General features: G+C 40.8%; 1 protein-coding gene across 1 annotated transcript in view; it reads left to right on the forward strand.

Annotated features, from left to right (window-relative positions):
* Positions 1-22486, forward strand: part of LOC134207841 (interferon-related developmental regulator 2) — a 37535-nt gene that overhangs the window by 10875 nt on the left and 4174 nt on the right. The gene's annotated exons all lie outside the window — the stretch shown is intronic.

The raw sequence follows: 22486 nt of genomic DNA on the forward strand, positions 1-22486 counted from the left end.
AGCTACTGATCCGTCTTAAAAATGTGAGAAGAAGGCAATACTAAAGAACTCGCGATCCCGCGTTGAAAGTTATTTGGCGGGATTTGCAAAATGAAATTAAAAAACGTTTCGCTATTCTGAGAAATACCAACTTTGAGAATAATGTCTCGAAGTTGGATCCCAGTTCGAAACCCTTTGGAAATTAACAAAATTCTTAAAAACCTCAAAAGCCAATTCCAGCGCTTAAAGAGGGAAATAAAATTTTATTAACAAATGGCGAAAAGGCTCAAAAACTTGCTCAGCAGTTTGAGAGTGCCCATAATTTTAGTCTAGGTCTCACTAGTCCAATTGAGGATCAGGTTACACGGAGCTTCGAAGACATTCTCAATCAAGAGAATGTTTTGACCTTTCAATGGAAACTAATTTGGATGAAGTGAGATCTATTACTAGAAAATTTAAAAATATGAAAGCCCCGGGTGATGATGGTATTTTCTACATACTTATCAAAAACTTCCTGAGAGCTCTTTATCCTTTTTGGTTAATTTATTTAACAAATGTTTTCAATTGGCATACTTCCCAGATAAATGGAAAAACGCCAAAGTTGTTCCTATTTTGAAGCCGGACAAAATCCAGCTGAGGCTTCTAGTTATCGCTTCAATCAGTTTGCTTTCTTCAATAAGCAAACTGTTTGAAAAGATTATTTTAAATAGAATGATGGTTCATATTAATGACAATTCTATTTTTGCTGATGAACAATTTGGTTTTCGCCATGGGCATTCAACCACCCATCAGTTATTAAGAGTAACGAATTTAATTCGGCTCAACAAATCTGAAGGATATTCGACTGGAATTGCTCTTCTTGATATAGAGAAAGCATTTGACAGTGTTTGGCATGAAGGTTTGATTGTAAAATTGATGAATTTTAATTTTCCTCTGTACATCATTAAACTGATCCAAAATTATTTATCAGATCGCTCACTGCAGGTAAACTATCAGAATTCTAAATCTGATAGATTACCTGTAAGGGCTGGTGTCCCCTAAGGCAGCACACTGGGGCCCATATTGTATAACATTTTTACTTCTGACTTACCTGATTTACCACCAGGGTGTCAAAATCTTTGTTTGCGGATGACACAGGTCTCTCAGCCAAAGGGCGAAGGCTTCGTGTCATTTGTAGTAGATTGCATAAAAAATTGGATATTTTCTCCACTTACTTGCAAAAATGGAAAATTTCCCCGAATGCTTCCAAAACTCAGCTTATAATTTTCCCACATAAGCCGAGAGCTTCTTATTTGAAACCTTCTAGCAGACATATTGTCACTATGAATGGGGTTCTAATTAATTGGTCTACCTAAGCTAAATATTTAGGACTTCTGCTAGATCAAAATTAACTTTTAAAAATCACATTGAAGGCCTTCAAGCCAAATGTAACAAATATATTAAGTGTCTATATCCACTTATAAACAGAAAATCAAAACTTTGTCTTAAGAACAAACTTTGATTTACAAACAAATTTTTAGACCTGCCATGTTGTATGCTGTGCCAATATGGACTAGTTGCTGCAATACCAGAAAGAAGGCACTCCAGAGGATTCAAAATAAAATTTTGAAAATGATTCTGAAGTTGCCTCCGTGGTATAGTACCAATGAACTTCATAGAATTTCTAATATTGAGACATTGCAACAAATGTCCAACAAAATAATTTCCAATTTTAGACAAAAATCGTTGCAATCTTCTATTGCAACGATTAGCTCCTTGTATCCTTAGTATAGAATAGGTTAAGTTTAGTTTAAGTTGAAAAGATTGTAATTCCTACATGGTTCAATTCAACCAGAGGAAAAATTCTGCCAGAGGCAATTGAAATGTATTAATAATAACTAAAAAGTAACATAGCAAATAAGGATGATAGTGTTAAGAAAACACGGAACACCTAGTCTAAGAGATGAATGCATGTATTAGATAATTAGCAAATAAATTTAGTTAAAAAAAAAAAAAAAAAAAAAAAAAAAAAAAGTTAATGGATGAATCGGTGAAACGAAGAAGGAATCCGTCGCGTAATGAGTCAATCTTGCGATTTGAAACGTCGAAGAAGCAAATCATTTGCCATTTCTGTGGAAAACCAGGCCATGTCAAGAAGGATTGTCGGCAGCTATCAAACCAGAAGGTGGAAGAATCCCGTAGGAAGTTCAAACCGAAAGCGAAGGTAATGAAAGAAGCAGGTTCATCCTTTTGTTTTGCGGTGTCTGACAAACCAAACAAGACAACCACCTGGGTCGTTGATTCCGGTGCAAGCGCTCATATGTGCACTGATAGAAGTTTTTTCAAGTATTATGAAAACCAATCAGGATTAACTGTTGCGTTGGCAGATGGAAGTGAAGTAAATGTAGCTGGAAAAGGTTCCGGAACTCTATGCTGCGATTTAGACGACGAAGAAAAAGAATTCACACTCAGTGATGTTCTGCATGTCCCCGAATTAGATACAAATCTGGTGTCAGTTGGGAAGTTAGCCGAGAAAGGAGCTGAAGTAATGTTCACTGGATCCATTTGCAAAATATCAAAGAGCGGACAGACTGCTGCTATTGCTGTAAAAAGAGCTGGACTTTATCACAGCTAGAAGAAAACCGAAAGCTGTTTTAGCGAAGCATAATGAAAACTGCATCCATCATTGGCACCGTGTACTTGGCCACCGTGACGAAGAAGCAATCAGGAAGATAGTTCGCGATGATCTCGCAACAGGTGTCAAGATCGAAAAGTGTAACGTAAACGATGACTGTGAATGTTGTATGGAAGGCAAGATGACACGACTACCTTTTCCTAAGCAAGCGAAAACACAATCAAATAGAGCACTAGAGCTGGTGCACACTGATGTATGTGGTCCTATGAATACAGTGGTCCTATGAATACAGGAGGAGCAAAGTATTTTATGACAATTATTGATGACTTCACAAGATATTGCACAGTGTATTTCCTGGAGCGAAAAGCTGAAGTTGCTGATAGAATGGAAGAGTTCGTACAAATGACGGAGACGCGTTTTGGGAAACGACCTGCCATCGTTCGTTCAGACGGCGGCGGAGAATACAAATCAAAACGGCTGGAAAGATTCTATCGTGAAAAAGGGATCACACCACAGTTTACAGCCGCGTATAGTCCCCAGCAAAACGGAGTGGCAGAACGCAAAAACAGAAGCTTAGTGGTAATGGCGCGATGCATGCTAATCGATGCAAGAATGAGTTATATATACTGGGCGGAAGCAGTCAACACTGCCGCGTAAGTTCAGAACATGCTACCAAAAAGACACCATTTGAATGCTGGTATGGAAAGAACCCGAATTTAAAACACCTGCATATTTTCGGATCCAGCGCTTTTGTCCATATTCCTGATCAAAAAAGAACCAAGTTGGATTCGAAAGGCATTAAACTTACATTTGTGGGATACTCGAATAATCAGAAAGCCTATCGTTTGGTGGACCTGACAACCAACAAGGTATACCACAGCAGAGACGTTCGTTTCATTAATGAAAGTAAAACTTAGCCGAAAATGTCAAAACCATCCGATTTTGTGGAGTATGATATGCTTCCCCAAATGCCACGTGAAGCTGTTGATGAGCCGCATTATGAGATCGTCAATGAGGAAGAAGATGTACAATCATCCTCAGAAGATGATAATACGTTCTTGGATTGTAGTCAAGGTACACAAACAGAAGCTTTATCAAGTGGAATAGAATAAGAAGCCAGCGAATGTCAGATAATCGAATAGAAGCACGAAAGGGTTGATGCCTGCCAGATATCGTGAAGCCGTTGGAATGGCAAAATCAAATAATCCGGAACCACGTTCATTGAAAGAAGCAGTCGATGGTCCGGAGAGTGAATTTTGGAAAGCTGTTACCAAGGAGGAGTTACAGTCTCACAGCGAAAATGGCACATGGGAAGTTGTTCCTTTGCCACCTGGACGCAAAACAATCGGCTGCAAATGGATCTTCAAGCGAAAGGAAGACGAAAAAGGTAACGTCGTTCGATATAAGGCACGGTTAGTTGCCCAAGGATTTACTAAAAATTTTGGATCGGACTACGATGAAGTGTTCGCGCCTGTTGTTAAGCAAGTGACATTCAAAACTCTACTATCTATGCCTCACCAACGGAAAATGCTCATCAAACACATCGATGTTAAAACAGCGTATTTGAATGGAGAACTTCAAGGCTGTGTTTTTGGAGATTCCAAGCTAGTTTGTCATCTGAAAAAAGGAATTTATGGACTAAAACAAGCGGCAAACATCTGGAATAAAAAGCTAGATTCAGTTCTACGGAAACTTGGATTCAAATCATCTGACAACGATTCTTGTCTATACTCGAAGCATAACAGTGATGGAACAATCTCTTACATTGCCGTTTATGTTGATGATCTTGTTGTTGTCTGCAATTTTGAGGAGGAGTATGCAACTATTGTCAGAAGCCTAAACCACTATTTCAAGATAATGCCTTTGGGTGATATTACACATTTTCTTGGTATTCACGTTACTCGTTATGAAGATGGCATATCCCTGAATCAGAAAACTTATATTCAAAAACTGTTGAACAAATTTTGTATGCAAGACGCAAAACCATCAAAAATTCCCCTTGATCCTGGATACATACAACTGAAGGGGGAGAATGTTGAACTACTGCCGAACAACCATCAATTCGCTAGTTTGATCGGAGGATTGTTATACATATCTGTAAACACAAGACCAGATATATCCGTTGCTGTATCCATCTTAGGACGAAAAACCAGTAATCCATGTCAAGCCGACTGGGTGGAAGCGAAGCGTGTACTTCGGTATCTTAAAGGAACCATGGATCACGAACTTGTTCTAGGTCGCGACTCTTCACAACTTGAAGTTTTCGTGGATGCAGATTGGGCTGGTGATACCGCTGATCGAAAGTCAACATCTGGATTTCTATTTCGCTACGCAGGAGGCATGATCGGATGGAACGCAAAAAAGCAAGATAATGTTACCCTGAGCAGCACAGAGGCTGAATATGTAGATATGGCTGAATGTTGCAAAGAGCTGAATTGGATACTTCGTTTACTCGATGACTTTGATATACAAACTGTACTACCTGTGAAAGTGAACGAAGATAATCAAAGCTGTATCAAACAACTCAGTTCAAGTAACATCAACAAAAGATCAAAACATATCGAAACAAAGTATCACTTTATTCGAGAACTCAAACAAAACGGTATCATTGATCCACAATATTTGACAACCGAAGAAATGATAGCGGATATGTTAACAAAACCATTATTGAAGACAAAACTTTTGAAGTTTCGCGAGTTAGCAGGAGTTACACGGTTAGATGACTTTACCCATTAATGGGTACTATGTTATTGTTGATATTATTCCCACCGTGAAAAATTCACCCATTTTCTTGAAAAAGCGCCACTACCCATTAAAATGGGTAGTGGCGCTTTTTCAAGAAAATGGGTGAATTTTTCACGGTGGGAATAATATCAACAATAACATAGTACACATTAATGGGTAAAGTCATCTAACCGTGTACCTCTTTGAGAAGGAGTGAAGGAGAAGTCGAGTAGGCGACGAAAAACTACTCCTTAGAAACTGTTTATATTAAATAAATAGAAAAAATAAATTTTCATTCTATGTTTGTTAATCATCCAATACAGACGTGTTTTGTTACGACTACTGCCTCATATTAATAGTCCAATAGTAAGCAGATCAACCTTCCTAGAACCAAAATAAAGCTATGTCCATTTAGAATTCGGAATAATATAATCATCTGTATCTCGGCAACGGATTGACGTACAAAGAAGGTTAATACATCAAAACAAGGGATGACTTCCCGGCTGTAGTGGCAACTCGCCAAATCTGGCCAAAACTTCACGGGACCTTTAAGGGCTTTATGGAAGGTCGACCGCGGTTTTTGAGACATTCCTCCTTGTACAGCTTCGAGTCCATCGTCTTATTCGTCACAAACACTTAGGTCTTTGCCCCACAGTTACATATCTCTTGCCAAAATCATTCGTTTTTTTTTGCAAGTTTGTTCAAAAATCAAACTTAAACTTCGCAGGAACTACTCCTCGTGCCGTCACCGTGTAGAATTTTTGGCTATTAAGCTGTCCGAAATCCATTTTGACGTAGGTTCCATCGTCGATGATAGGATTATCAACGTGGGTGTGCAGACTTTTTTCTCTCCTTTCGGCTTCCATCTGGAATAATTTTTGACACGCTGCACGAAACTTCGTGAAATTTACACCACAGTAAGTGGGCGCCTAGGTAGACAAACTGCTGTAAAAGAATTCTTGCAGCGGTCACTTTCCGTGCCGCTGCAATACAATAAATGATTCCGGATTCTAAATGGACATTTCGATCACCGAAAGTATCGGTCGCTGCTAGCCCTGCCATTAATAAAACAACAATTGGCGTCCTTGACAACGCGGTTCTCTTCCCTCAGTGCTGCCAAAAATGGAGTGTTACCAATCTGAAATGCTAAAACACTTGGACAGTATCCAAAGCACCATCCGGATTCAGAGAAGTTATTTTCATTTCGAAAAACTGGTTCGCGCCTAAGAACGTATGAACAAACAATTAGGTGCACAGCCCTCGCTGTTTACGTCTGGTAGAATAGCACCATTATTCGCCAAACAAAGACTTCTCGAGACACATCTGCGCATATTGCATCGCATACCGTCGTGAATTACACTTGTTACTTCCTGATCACGATCTGTGCTCGTGTATGGCCGTGGTGGTCATCTGGGCTGGAACAGACCGTTTACTGACCGACGATGTGACAAACAGTGGAATTGCCTACTCGGTGCAAAGCTGAGATTGGAATCTCTTCTCGGTATCGAACCAACCATCCATTTTTCGACAGCCAGGCCAGGTTGTTTTGCTTTACAGCTGATTGCTTTATTAACACGGGCTCTGGCAACATGAGCCGTTCGCGTGTCAGCTGCTGGCAATCGTACAACTTGGTACAAAGGAATTTGCTTCGTAGGGTGGTTTATATTTTATCGAACCACTAATCTAATCAGTTATTCGTGTTAAATAATCAGTCTCGATTACTCGCAACAATATTATTATTATAAGGAATGATGTAGAGTTTCGATTTCTGCTGACCTTTTCACATGACCAAGATTTTAAGAGCAGGACTAATACCCTATTGGAGAAAAAAACGTACGACGTGGATGAATGAAATCCCACTTGTAGAAAAGGAGGAACGGGCGCAAACCCTGATGAACGGCGAACAGCGTGATTCAGCAATTGGACGTTCGCTGCTGAGTTTTGCTCATAGTAAAGTAACATACGCGATGTGTATGTTGGTATCTATATCTACTATCTGTGCATCTTTCAAGTATTTACACGAGCACACTCGAACATTCGACGGTGGTAGAACTTGCGCCATGCCGCCTGTACGTAACAAAGGAGATAATGCAGTTGTAACAAAACACGGTTGGTTTGGTTGTTGATGAAACGTGGTGTCAGGTGTTAGAATGTTTATTGGTAAAGGTCGTCCGAAGCATGTCCATTAGGGTGCCAATGGAATATATGGGTAAAAATTCCATCGAATTTCGACATTTTTTCCGGCATCAATGTCATAAAGAATTGGAAATTTTTCATAAAAAGTAGAAAATGCCAGTATAGAAATCAGAGAAGTAAAAAATAAATAATGCAAAATTTTCATGCACAATAAAGAAAATTTTAAGAAACAAAAATATATTAGCACTTAAAAAAGTTAAAATTGTTGTTATAAAAGAAGAATTTTTTCTCAATGAAGGAATCAAAATTTTCCATTAAAAATACTAAATTTGTAAAGATAAATCAATATTAGAAATAAACAATTACAGAACTTTTTGATAGGAGGTCCGGGGGCTCGATTTTCATTTACCAATCAACTTAACTCGACGAATCGAGCTAACGTCTGTCTGTGTTGTTTAGTATGTTTGTGCGAAAAAAAAACTCACTCATATTTTGGGGCACGCATCCTTAACCGATTTGATCAAAAGTGTTACTTGGACATGGAATCAGTACCACCCGTTGCCAACATCGACTGCTATTATGTATTGAATGTTTTGAAACACGAATTCAACTTTATATGTCTACTACTTGGAAAATATCTATGTACGTGCTGAGCTTCCATTATTTGGTCGGTGTATGACTGACTGACTGTAGAAAAAACTGACTGTGGAAAGGGAAATATATCGTTATGATCAGTCGTCTAATATTGTGTATCAAATGGAAAGCCCAGCTTTGATAACAGTCTTACAACTGGCTAACTCTCGAAAAAGAAAAAAAAATGAGTGGTGGAAGATTCACGCTGAATCAACAAAACTTCATCCAGGAATTGGCATCCCGATTAGGACTCGAAAATGCAAATCCATCAATCATTCCGATGGACCCCGGCTATCTTCAAGTAAAGGAGGAGGAGACCAGCAAACTACCAAACAATATCTCGTACGCTAGTCTGGTTGATGGTATGCTTTCGTCGATGCGGATTGGGCTGGAGATCATCGAGACCGAAAATCCAACAGCGGTTTCCTCATCGCTCTTGGCGGTGGTGCCATCAGCTGGACGGCGAGAAAGCAAATATGTGTCGCATTGTCGTCAACCGAAGCCGAGGCCATTGCTGCAGCTAAGGTGGGTCAAGAACTTTTAGTGATCCGGAAACTGATGATAGATGTATGTGAGCCAACGAGTAAGATCTTTCTCTATGAAGATAATCAGAGTGCGATCCGACAACTCGAGTCAGAGCGACTGGGACAACGATCAAAACATGTTGACACCAAGTTTCAGTTTATTAAGGACCTCGTTCAACAAAGTGTGCTAACCATAGTCTACTGCCCATCGGAGCCTATTGGATGTACATGCTCGGACGTTGAACAAAATCAAACTAATGGACGCAGCTGGTGTTCTTCCTGGATGTTTCGAGGAGGAGTGTTGAGATACCGAACTGAACAATTGAGAAACAAACCAAGATTCAATTAGTTTTCCAATCAAAGCAATCTTTACAACTCTAAGATAATAAATTATTTATTCCGCTGTTATAACCCGTAGCAACTGGTTGTCTAATTATTCGCTGTGCTAACAAATTGCAACGGCAGCTCGTGTAGGTGGCCTTTACCGATTAAATTTGGCAGAAAAATCATTACTCGTGAGAGATAAACAGCATAATGCAGATTGTTTGCATGTATGGCATCGAAGACTAGGCCTTAGGGAATAGGGATCCGAATATGATTGGCCATGTTAAGCGACATAGCTTGGCCTCCGGGATGAAGGCGGCGAATGTTGCGTTGAAGGCAAGATGACACGGTCGTCGTTTCCTTAAGGTCACTCCTGACGGAATCCAAGTTTCAAAGTGCTCACGTTTTCGGGGGCACACCACTCGATACGGAGGCGTCGCACAACTGTCATTTTTGTTGATTTAGCTTTGCTGCGTCGCAGCATGCGTGAAATAATAAAAATGACAGTTGTGCGTTGCTTCCGTATCGAGTGGTGTGCCCCCGAAAACGCGAGCATATTGAAACTTGGATTCCGTCAGGAGTTACCTTAAGTAGCCGAGGAGAAGTCAAAGGTGGTGATGGATATCAAGCACAGCGACGTTTGTGGTCCCATCCTCCAGTCGTAAGGAGGATGCCGATATTACGATGATTGACTTTCATAGCCGGTATACGGTCGTCTATTTCTTGAAGGAGAAGTCCGAAGTCGCTGATAAAATTCGTGAATATGTGAGATTCGTTGAAACTCAATTCGATCGCAAACCTAAAGTTGTACGTTCATAGCATGGTGGCGAGTATACCAGCAAAGCCTTGCGTAAATTTTATGCAGAAGAAGGAATTAAGCCTGAATTCACTGCAGGGTATGCTCCTCAACAGAACGGGATAGTTGAAAGGAGAAACAGGACGTAAATGAAATTGGATTGTGCTATTGGATGCAGGCTTACCTCGACGATCTTGGGCGGAGGCGGTGAACACCGCAGTCTTCATACAAAACCGGTTATCATCATCAGCAATTGAATTGGCATCCAGCGGCTGAGTATTAAATGCTATTCCCCGGAAGCTATACCTAAGATGGCAGCCCCATCCCGGTGGATAGGGAACCTTGGGTCAACAACCTACTGTTTGTTCGAGAATCCGATAATAAAAGAAAACGGACTGATTTTACGGCGACGACTCTTAGCGCGAAACAACGGACACGAATAGGAACATGGAACGTTTTAACCCTAGCCCAGCAGGGTAAATTGGCACAACTTGCCAATGAGGCACGCCGCATGAAGCTTGAGATCCTGGGACTGAGTGAAGTCCGTTGGCCAAACTTTGGAGAACAAAGAATGCCGTCGGGACAAGTTCTGCTATACTCTGGTTTACGAGGTGAACACGCTCCCGACATCGCGGAATTGGCTTCCTACTAAGCGCTCAGGCGCACTCTGCGCTTATGAAGTGGGAACCTATAAGTGAAAGGATAATCGTTACCAGATTTAGAACACGGGTCCGAAACTTTACTATAATCCAATGTTATGCGCCAACCGATGCTGCCGATCTGCAAGACAAAGAGAACTTCTACAGTCAACTCAATACCGTCGTAGATATAATCCCGAAGGGTGATATCAAGATCGGTTTGGGCGACTTCAATGCGAAGATCGGATCCGACAACTCGAACCATGAGCGCATTATGGGACGCCATGGTCTCGGAGAAATGAGCGAAAACGGAGAGCTGTTCGCAGAATTTTGTGGTAATAACGACATGGTGATCGGGGGATCGCTCTTCCCTCATCGACCGGTTCACAAGGTCACGTGGGTCTCCCGTGACGGCTTTACAAAAAATCAAATCGACCACATCTGCATCAGCCGAAAATGGAAACGGAGCCTTCTTGATGTACGGAATAAACGTAGTGCCGATATCGCGTCTGATCATCACTCATCGGCGAAATACGCCTGCTCATTGCGCGAGTTCGTCGGCAGGAGGAAAGAGTTGGACGACGATTCAACGCACGCCGACTGGAAGATGCCACGGTGAACCGGTCCTTCGTTAAAGAACTGGAGACGCGTGCTGCAGATATTCCGAAAGGTGGCAGCGTGGAAGGCCAATGGACCGTCATCAAGAATGGCTTCATCGCCACCAGCGAGAACAATCTGGGGGAATTGCGCACCCAGAGAAAACAATAGATCACCGATGAGACCTGGAGGAAGATAGAAGAGCGAAGAGAAGCCAAAGCCAAAGCGAACAACTTTTTCAAGTGCCAACCGGGCCATCACCACCTCGGCATGATCTGCCTAGGATCCGACGTATAACACGCGTCAATACCGAAGCTCCATCACATCGGTGGATGCAAGGTATCTTAGTGAATGTGCCCAAAAAGGGTGACCTGACTGTATGCGATAACTGGAATTTTGTTGCTGTGTACCGTTCTCAAAGTTCTATGCAAAATTATCCTAGCCCGGATACAGGAGAAAATCGATGCGATTCTCCGGCGGCAGCAGGCCGAATTCCGTGCCGGAAGATCCTGTGTGGACCATATTGCCACGCTCCGCATTATTCTGGAGCAGGTCAACGAATTCCAATTCAATCACGAGAATATGTGGGGCGCCCTGAGACGCAAGGGAGTTCCTGATAAAATCATCGGCCTCATCGAGGCACAGTACGAGGCCTTCTCGTGTAGAGTGCTGCACAATGGGGTCTTGTCCGACCCTATCCGGGTCGTAGCTGGTGTGAGGCAAGGATGTATTCTATCACCGTTACTGTTCCTCATCGTAATCGACGAGATTCTGGTAGGTGCGATTGACCATGAACCAAACCGCGGGCTGTTATGACAGCCTATAACCATGGAGCACCTAAACGACTTCGAATTGGCTGATGACGTTGCACTCCTCGCTCAACGGCGCTCTGATATGCAAAGTAAGCTCAACGACCTTGTCGAGCGCTCCTCTTCGGCAGGCTTAGTTATCAACGCCAACAAAACCAAATCGTTGGATGTAAACACGGTGACCCCTTCCAGTTCCACAGTAGCCGGGCAACCAGTGGAGAATGTTGAAAGCTTCCAATATCTTGGTAGCCAAATGGCGTCAGACGGCGGTACCATAATCGACATAGGCGCACGAATCAAGAAAGCAACGGCTGCTTTAGCGAGTTTAAGAATTATCTGGAAAAACAGGCAGATAAGTGAACGCACTAAAATACGAATTTTCAACTCTAACGTGAAATCTGTGCTGTTATACGCTAGCTAAACATGGTGTGTATCAGTGGAGAACACTCAACGGCTGCAGGTGTTCATCAACAGATGCCTGCGGTATATAATTCGGGTCTGGTGGCCTCACAACTGGATCTCAAACAACGAGCTTCATCGTCGTTGTCACCAGAGGCCGATAGCAACAGAAATTCGGGATAGAAAGTGGGGCTGGGTCGGCCACACTCTACGTAGGGGCGGAAAGGAAATCTGTAAACAAGCATTAGACTGGAAGCCAGCGGGATATCGCAGTAGAGGCAGACCCAGAGGCTCTAGGCGGCGAAATCTCAATAGAGAAATAAAAGAAGTCGACCGAAATCTAACCTGGCAATAGGCTGAAGCGATAGCTGAACAACGCTCAGGATGAAGATCTTTCAAGTCGGCCCTTTGCACCACCGGAGGTGTAAAGGATTCATAAGTAAGTAAGAACCTAGAAGATTACGTACAGACGTTAATAAACTTGTTTTCTAACTGTTAAAGTACAGTCTTGATTATTGCGTGGTACTTTTATTATATTAAGAAAGTTGTATTTTTTCCTTATTTAATAATTATTCATTACTAGCAGACCCGACGAACTTCGTTTCGCCTAAAATTGATTTCTTCATTGATTAGTTCTCGCGTTATGCAGAAATTTCTGTTTCATTTGTATGGGAGACCCCCTTTCCAAAAGGGGGAGGGGTATCGAACCATTTTAAGAACCTTCCCCGGTTCCAAAAACTTCTGCTTACAAATTTTTACGCCGATCGGTTCAGTAGTTTCGGAGTCTATAAGGTTCAGACAGGCAGAAATTCATTTTTATGTATATAGATTTGTCCTTATTGTACCCCATGAAACAGTTGTAAAGTAATCTGTGTCTCAGTTTGAGAAAACTGGACTACTGATTGTTAGAAAACTGAAGCAATACATGTTTTAAACAATCTGAATCCTTTTCTATCAGATTCGTACCAGCGATGGGATTAAAGAGTGGCCTAATCAAGATCTCGGGTTTATAGACGCTTAGTTTCGCATTGTACAATGTGCAAAAAGTGCACACTACATGGTCCTGTTTGCCGATCACATTTTCATTGAGTTTCTCTAAGTCTGAAACGTAAACAACAAAACTATCAGTAATCATCAAGACCAGGTGGAATCATTCTCGTTAGCAACCCGTGCGAGGGGAGAGACCATAACAATAAATACTGTCTGTCCGGTGACTAGCCAACCAGACGCAGCACGCGGGGAAATTCTCATAAAAAATAAAATACTTGACACTTCAATTCTTTTTTACTATCAGAGGCAGAGAACAAAACCAGTGACAACTTTAAACAACCAGACACAGCATTTGATGAAATGTTTTTGTCATTGGACTCATTAATTTTTTTCTGCAATCGGAAATTCGGTTTCAGAGATATCTGTGAAATACGAATATGAGACATATTTTCAGACTACTAATGAAAAATTGTCACACCAATATCTCAGCCGTCTATGACCCGATTTGAACTCTTTTGGGCTTAAACAGAAGCTGTAATATTGCCATTTAAGGCGGCAAATCAAATCTGCAGCCTTTTTGTATTTTTTAAAAATTGTTAAATTTCCAGAAATATCCTTTTTTTTATTTTGAAATCGATAAATATCAGTTATTTTACATTCAATTGAAGGTCATATGCATAGAAATTGTAATATGCACTGGGCACACACAACCATTCAAAAGTGTAAGAAGGGTTGCGTTCACTGTAGGTGGATTAAGTCGGGTTTTTATTGTCTATGTAGGCATAAGTACGTTAGGCGTAATGGACGTTAGACATAAAATGATCGAAAGAACAGCCCATGACATGCATAACGTACTTATGCCTAACGTCGCGATCACGTCTAGATTCGTTCGTTTTTTATTCGACCTTGGGGAATAGGGAATTTATAAGGGGGTCCCGTAGCGTAGTTGGCTACACGTTCGCCTCATAAGCGGACGGTCATGGGTTCGATTCCCAGCCCCTCCACCAAGCCCTTGTCAGTCGCCTGAGGTGCAGCCCAAACGGTGGCGTTTTGGGGTGCGCGTCTTACCGACACGGCTGCCCGATGACGACTGACAAATTGTTCTTCTCGGAGGCATTCCTCCAACGTACCCGGATAAACGGCAACCGAACAATGCAACGAGAAATTGGATACACGATACGGACAAAAGGACACAATGGACTCACGATGAGATAGACCCGGCAATGATAACAACAACGAATGTCTAAAAATAGATTCTGTGTGGGTTCTGTACAGCAGAATACCACAGTAGATCACGGCATAGTAGCGGTTAAGAAACACAGAGTGCCTACCAAATAAAGAAATGAAAAAAAAAAAAAAATAGGGAATTTATGCAACTTAAGATGACTTCATAAGTTTGATTTCTTTGTTTATTTACGATTAACATATTTTCGACGATTTCTAAAAAAATCGCCTTTTGCAGGCCTGGCAGCGGGTCACTTTTTAGTGACTTGGTCACTTTTTTTGGGCAAGTCACTAAAAAGTCTCTTTTTTCGACCTCAAGTCACTAAAGTCACTTTTTCTCGCCAAAAGTCACTATTTTCAACTATATTGAAACTATTAACTAAGATTTTTTAAACTTAGCTTTATGTATCCGTCTGATGATGCTTTGTTCATGGCGGAAATAAAATTACGGTCCCGCTCAGGGAATCAATATTCGAGCAACGCCTAACAATATACCCTTTGTCATCAACAGAGTTTGTTACTGACAAACGCACCTAGCGACAAACCTTTATCAGAACCCGAACACAATATGACAAGAATCATTTGCCTTGCATACTCTGATATCTCCGAAATTACGCTGCTAATTTTGAAATCATTGTTCGATTCTCGAATATTTCCATAAAAGCAGAAACTATGATAGCATAAAACCGAAATTTTCACTAGAAATAATGCAAAATAACGGGATGAAAAGTTAGCAACAAGATTGTCTTCTTTTTTGTTGCTGACAAAATTTTTCGGATCTTTGTCATTATTATCTCTGACAAAAACAAAGCTTTGTCGTTGGGGCTCTTTTGTCGCTTGTTTCGCAGGCGCATTCGAAAAAAATTGATTCCCTGGTCCCGCTATTTAGACCCTTCACAGAGAGCAATCTCATTGAAGGCGCGCCCCTTATCAAATCTTTCCTTGAGAAAACAGAACAGTAATACGTAATACTGTTAATTGGCCATGCATCGGAGCCCTAGCCACATCCTTGTCTTGCTTCTAGAATATCACCGATAAAGCTACAACCCCGGGATTTGACTCTATCTACAAGACCATTTCAATCTAGAGAAGTTGTTCAGTAACAAGAAGTTCCGTGTGTTCCTCGAACTACCATTGTTTACCAGTTCATGAAGAGTTAGTACATCCATAGAACCCTAACTCGAACTTTTTCCAGCAGTTAGTTCAGCCTAGGTCGATGGGCCCTGGTTTTAGAACTAATTGCTAGAAAATCTGTTTCCGCTGCATACACTTTAGCCTCAACCGAGAGGAATTTGAGTCTGAGGGTAAAGTTTTTTTTTTAATTTAAAAACTGCAATTGGTAGAGAGGACTAAATACGATAAATCCTTGAAATACCACATACCACATAGAGCAATAATAGTTTGAAAAATGGTTTAAGCTAGGGTTCGGTTTGGTAGATCTTACACCGTAAATAAAACAATACGTAAAAGTGATCTAGCAGCTTTACGGGGGGAAGCCACCCATTCACTAGCTGCTCTTATTGGCATTTCGTCAGTAGCTAATTAAAGGTATTCTACGTCACAAATTATATAATTGGTATACAGTCATGCAAGCAGGAGACTTGCCGATAAAAACTCAAACTTTATAGTAAGGGAAGGTGGAGAGACTTGACCCCTGGGAGAGTTGATACTCCCCAGTTCTACCGAAAACTAAAGTAGTATTGTTATAGCGTATTAAGATCCTCTAGAGTATAGAGTCTAGACAAATGATCATTATGTGGCGAGCTATTTTTTTATTGACAATCTTATTTACTCTATTATTTACTGTGTTTTGTCCCTCCTAAAGATGTTTTTAGTGGCCACGCAAAATTTGAACAACTTCTTCCAATAATGACCAAATCATTTAGCATTTTTTTCACAGCACAAAGCCAAAAATATGCTAAATGATCTTCACTGATAGAAATGCCAACATTTCCAATTTCAGGAAATTCGGATGTTGAGTTGTTGCCTCAATATGAGGAGACTTGATCCCGTCATCCATATGAAAAAAATCTCAAGCGGATATTTTTTTGTAGATTTGACAGATGTAATGAAAAATTTGCTCTGGAAAAAAAATATTTAGTGAGTATAGAAAGAAGATCAAGTATCCCCAATTTTGAAGATTGCATGCGCTGTTGAATTCCAATCGTTCATGAATGCGCACAGCAAGTCCGGCATTATAAGCAATTCAATCCCAGGCTTGTTGTACAATCTTCATAATGTTTTATTTGTTTTCTACCAAAACGATCCGTACTGTTGTTCCTTTCACATTAAAGATTCCAAATACTTCCGTGAAAAGATATTTTAGTTACCAGATAAAGATTGTCGCTTCGGTTCCCTTTGTTCTGCTGTCCGAAACATGTGTGGTACTTAACTGTCAAATCGTATGTATTTTTCCTTCATTGACATTTAGATCCACTATCCTCGCCAGCAAAAGATGTTCCGGACAACGACGACAGCGACAATCTTTATCTAGTAACTAAAATATGTTTTCTTTCGTGGCACCTATGATAAATCGTAGAGTTCTCTGCATCTTTCTTAAGTAGGTGTTCAGCTAATCCAGTGATCTTTATTTTAACTCATTCTCTTTCACGCAGATTTTTGCCGAGAAATCATTTTTCGGGGAAGAAAAACAGGTCTTATAAGTAATAACCATGTTTCGCTCACTTCCAGTTACGTTAAAAATTTGATTTGCAATAGAGGGCAATACAATTTTACTTAGTCACTGAGTAGATAAAAGTTAGCGTGTACGATTTTTGATTCTCTTCTTAGTTCGTTCTAAGAGAAAAGAGTGGCAAGTGAAAGATGTTTTCCGTCACAAATAATTTGTAAAAAAGATTCTTCTTCGATCCAAAAACGCTTGACTTCGTCTCATCGAACTTGCAACTGAAACTGAAAGTCACTATTTGGTCATTTTTTCTGTAACTGAAAGTCACTATTTGGTCCCTTGATGACGAACTTTGGTCACTAAAGTCACTATTTTGAGCGGCGTCGGTCGCTTGCTTGTGTCTTTAAGGATTAACTCATATCATCCCCCCAGCGTCCAATAAATAAGACAGCACTTGTCAACGCGTTAGTGGGTTAAGGAAGGTTCTGTAATCTTGTTCTGGAACAAAAAATGGGTATCATTTATTTTTTGGAAATTTTTATACACATAGTTAAGTCTGCCATTTTAAGGTGTTTTTATGAAATATTGCGAAAAAAAGATTCGGCTGTCGGTGGTACTTGAACCCACACTATTCCATTAAGTACACGGACGTAGTACCAATAATACAACAGCTTTGCTACTGCAACGACAATAGAGGCTCGATTGCCACCGAGCGTCCGACCAGCTCTGTGTAGGAGTCAGCGACGATACAGGATTCACAAGCATGCCATGATTACCAAACTGTTACTATGTATAGCAAATAAATAATTGTTTTTCATTCACTATCTGAACATCGTACAAGACAGACGTGTTCTTATTTGATCTATGGCTATATTCCTACAGGTTATGGGCCTGCTAGAACGTTTTTTCACTAAATAGTTTTGAAACAAATAAAAGTTTGACTGATCAAGATTCTGCGCAATTGGATTTGCCAGAGGAGATCAAAATGGAGAAATTCGGAATCGAACGGCTTGGAAATGAAAATTATGAAATTACGAGACGAGCCAGCCTCGGGCTCGATAATAAAGACAAAAAAAAATTATGAAAACTGGAGTTTCCAAGTAAAGAGCCTTCTGATGCGAGAGGAATTATGGAAATATGTTGTCGGGAATCCGCCGGAGCCCGTCAATGATGCTTGGAAGAATGGAGACGCAAAAACCCAAGGGACAATATCCTTATTTGTCGGAATAATGCAGCAGTCCCTGATTTGAAACTGCAAAACCGCAAAGGAAATCTGGGACACACTCAAAAAGCACTATCAGAAGATATCATTGACAACCAAAGTATCGGTATTGAAGAAGATTTGTAATCTTACGTACACTGATGGAGGTGATATGGAAAGCCATCTACATGAAATGGAGGATATGTTCCTACGTTTGGCAAATGCAGGATTGGAACTCGGTGCAACCCTGACTGTTGTGATGGCCGTTACGAAACAACATCCAAAGGATTGCTTGCATAACTGGCACCGTAAGCTGGGACATCGTGACGTTAACGGAATCCAACGACTGGGTCTTGCAACCGGCATTTCTATACGAGACTGCTGTATCCATGAAGTTTGTGAATGTTGTCTTGAAGGAAAAATGACACGACTACCTTTCCCGAAGTATTCTCACTCACAGTCCACGAAGATAGCAGATTTGGTCCATACAGACATATGCGGGCCAATGAATACAGTATCGCCAGGAGGAGCGCGGTATTTTATGGTGGTGATTGATGACTACAGCCGTTTTGCAACAGTGTATTTTTTGAAACGAAAATCAGAAGCTATCGAACGAATTCAAGATTATGCAGAAATGGTTCATACCAGATTTGGAAGATATCCTGCTGCTATACGATCAGACCAAAGAAGAAAATACAAATCCAAACAGCTTGAAAGATTTTATCGAGCCAAAGGAATAACACCCCAGTTTACGACTGCTTATACGCCGCAACAAAACGGCGTTGCTGAGCGGAAAAATAGAACGCTAGTAGAAATGGCAAGATGTATGTTGCTAGATGCAGGTTTGGGTTACCGCTATTGGGCCGAAGCAATAAATACAGCAACATATTTACAGAACTTGCTAACTTGATCTGATGAGCTGCCACCACATGAATTAAGGTATGGACAAAAACCTGATCTTTCGCATTTACACTTGTTTGGTTGCCAGGCGTACGTGTATATTCCAGCAGAAAAGCGATCGAAACTAGAACCTAAATCCACGAAGATGACGTTTGTGGGCTATTCGGATAACCATAAAGCGTATCGCTTCATCAACCCATCAAGCGATGAGATAGTTTTTAGTCGAGATGCGCGTTTCCTAGAGAATGAAGTCAGATGAAGCATAAGCAGATGAAGCATAACACTGTGATTGAAGTCGAGTCCAGCGTTAGTTCAGAAAGTGACAATGAACCAGTCCACGATGAAAGAGAATATGAAAGCGAATCAGAGTATGAATCTGGTGAAGAAACCCTAACTTCATCATCCGAGGAGATAGTGACACCCGTACGAAGGTCTCAACGAAGTAATCTAGGAGTGAAACCAGCCAGATTTACAGAAACAACCAACGTGGCGAAAAAGCAGAAGCACGTTTCTGAGCCAAGAAGCTATGACGAAGCTATCAGTGGTGCAGAGAGCGTTCAATGGAAAGCGGCGATTGAGGAGGAGCTGAAGTCGCTTAACAAAAATTGTACCTGGGACTTGATGCCACTTCCAACTGGACGCAAAGCAATAGGATCAAAATGGATTTTCAAACGTAAAGAAGATGAGCATGGTAACGTTGTACGCTACAAAGCCCGCCTAGTAGCGCAAGGGTTCACGCAAAAATATGGAACCGACTATGATGAAGTGTTTGCCCCTGTAGTGAAACAGATGACGTTTCGAGTATTGCTGTCGGTAGCAAGTCAAAGAAATATAGTTATCAAGCATGCTGATGTCAAGACTGCATATTTGCACGGAATACTGGAAGAAGATATTTACATGCGATCACCGCCGGGATCCAACGTCACGGACAGTAATCTTGTGTGTCATATACGCCGGAGTTTGTACGGTCTGAAGCAAGCCGCACGCGTTTGGAATAAGACCTTTGATAAAATGATCAAGCAGATGGGATTCGTGCAATCAAATAATGATTCATGCTTGTATGTCCGAAAGAATGGCAAGAAGTCTACTTACTTGGTCGTATTCGTCGATGATCTTGTGGTGGCATGTGAGACAGAAGAAGAATATGAAGAATAAATTCAAAATTTGAGCAATCATTTCGAAATAACGTCTTTAGGTGATATAAAGCATTTCTTGGGCATCGAGATACAGAGAAACAGCCATGGAGTATCTTTGAAGCAGAAAGCATACATCAAAAAGCTTTTGGAACGTTTTGGAATGCAAGATGCTAAACCGTCCAAAATTCCTCTGAGTCCCGGCCACATCCAAACAAAGAAGGAGAATGAAGACAACTTGCCGAACAACAAACAGTATGCTAGTCTAATCGGAGGATTGTTGTATGTAGCCGTTAACACACGTCCGGATATAGCGGTCAGCGTGTCTATTCTGGGGCGAAAAACAAGTAAGCCTTCTCAAGCGGACTGGGTAGAAGCCAAGAGAATTCTACGTTATCTCAAAAATCCAATGGACAACGAGCTAGTGCTAGGTCTGGACAATTCTCCGTTGCATGTCTACGTTGATGCGGACTGGGCAGGAGATTCAAGCGACAGAAAATCTACCTCAGGATTCATATTTCGTTTTGCCGGAGGATCAATAAGTTGGGGCGCAAGGAAGCAAACTTGTGTCACTTTGAGTAGTACCGAAGCCGAGTATGTGGCACTTGCCGAATGTTGTCAATAGTTCCGGTGGGTTCAACGCATACTAGAAGACTTCTCTGTGAAAATTCAAATGCCGGTAATCATATACGAAGACAATCAAGGTTGTATCAAACAGTCTACTTCACCAACCGTGGGACGTAGATCCAAACACATTGAAACCAAATATCACTATGTCCGGGAGTTACAGCAAAATGGAGAAATTGAACTTCGTTATTGCCCCACCGAAGAAATGGTGGCCGATATGATGATGAAGCCACTCCAAGCCATCAAGTTGAAATATTTACGGGAAGCTGCTGGAGTCCTGCCGTCGAGGAGGAGTGTAGGAGTCAGCGACGATACAGGATTCACAAGCATGTCATGATTACCAAACTGTTACTACCTATGTATAGCAAATAAATAATTGTTTTTTCATTCACTATCTGAACATCGTACAAGACAGACGTGTTCTTATTTGATCTATGGCTATATTCCTACACTCTGACTTCCCTCACAAGTAATCAATCAAGAAAAAGGTATCATTTATTTATTCCAAAAGACGAACGAAGCATTTTGGTAATAAATTCTCAGATTCGACAGAAAATCCAGAAAGTATAGCATGGCTTTATATTACCAAGGAACGAAAATATTTTCTTCTTCTTCTTCTCCATGGCTCTACATTCCAACTGGAACTTGGCCTAGCTTTTCAACTTAGTATTCTATTAGCATTTCCTCAGTTATTAATTGAAAGCTTTTCTATGCCCGCCATTGCATGAGTATGTATCTTGTGTGGCAAGTACAATGGATACACTATGCCCAGGGTGTCGAGAATGTTTCCAACCCGAAAACATCCTAGACCGGACCGAGAATCGAACTCGCCATCTCCGGATTGGCAATCCTACGCCTTTGCTCGCAAGGCTACTGGAGACCCCCATATACGAAAATATACCAATGGTATTTATAAACCAAAAGGATCCTTTCTGGTTGAAAAAAAAAGCTTGCATTAGGAAAAAATGAGAGTTAAATGCTTTATCGTTAAGTGAAATAAAAAAAAAATATTACAATAAAATCTATTCCAGAAAGAAAATAAAGAATTTCTTTTTATTGTTATGGCTTTTTTTAACGGTTATGTAAGAAATAATCCATTTCTTATTTATATTTTTTAGAAAATTTGCTTAAATTTTCACAAACAAAACTGTTTATTTACGACACGATACGACACAATGCTTGCATATTGTTGATCACCCATAAGAAATGCACATGCGTTCCACAATAGGCGAAGAAATTAGCCGTTCAACATTTGGAAAATTCTTGAGTTCTGATTTTCAAATAATCGGCTCGTACGGCGCAAAATTGACCCAAACCCAGGAACGGCGAAAAAGTACCTAGTGAATACTTTATAGATTAAATGAAGCTTTCAAAAGTTTTGATTGGAAAACTGCTTTCTTTCTACATTGCTTCATATTGGCCATAACGGTGTTTATGTTTTTCTCGTGCATTAGATAAACTAAAAAAAACTTGAGTGAGATGAAAACAATCGAACAGGATTCCCCGTCAAATGAAACTTGTTGCAAGCAAATCGGTTCAAAATAAGTGCCTAAACGATGAGTAAGTTTTCTTTTGCGCACATACACACCGACAGGCGTCATCTCAAAAACAA

The sequence above is a fragment of the Armigeres subalbatus genome, chromosome 1 (genome assembly GCF_024139115.2).
Source record: "Armigeres subalbatus isolate Guangzhou_Male chromosome 1, GZ_Asu_2, whole genome shotgun sequence".
Taxonomy (NCBI): domain Eukaryota; kingdom Metazoa; phylum Arthropoda; class Insecta; order Diptera; family Culicidae; genus Armigeres; species Armigeres subalbatus.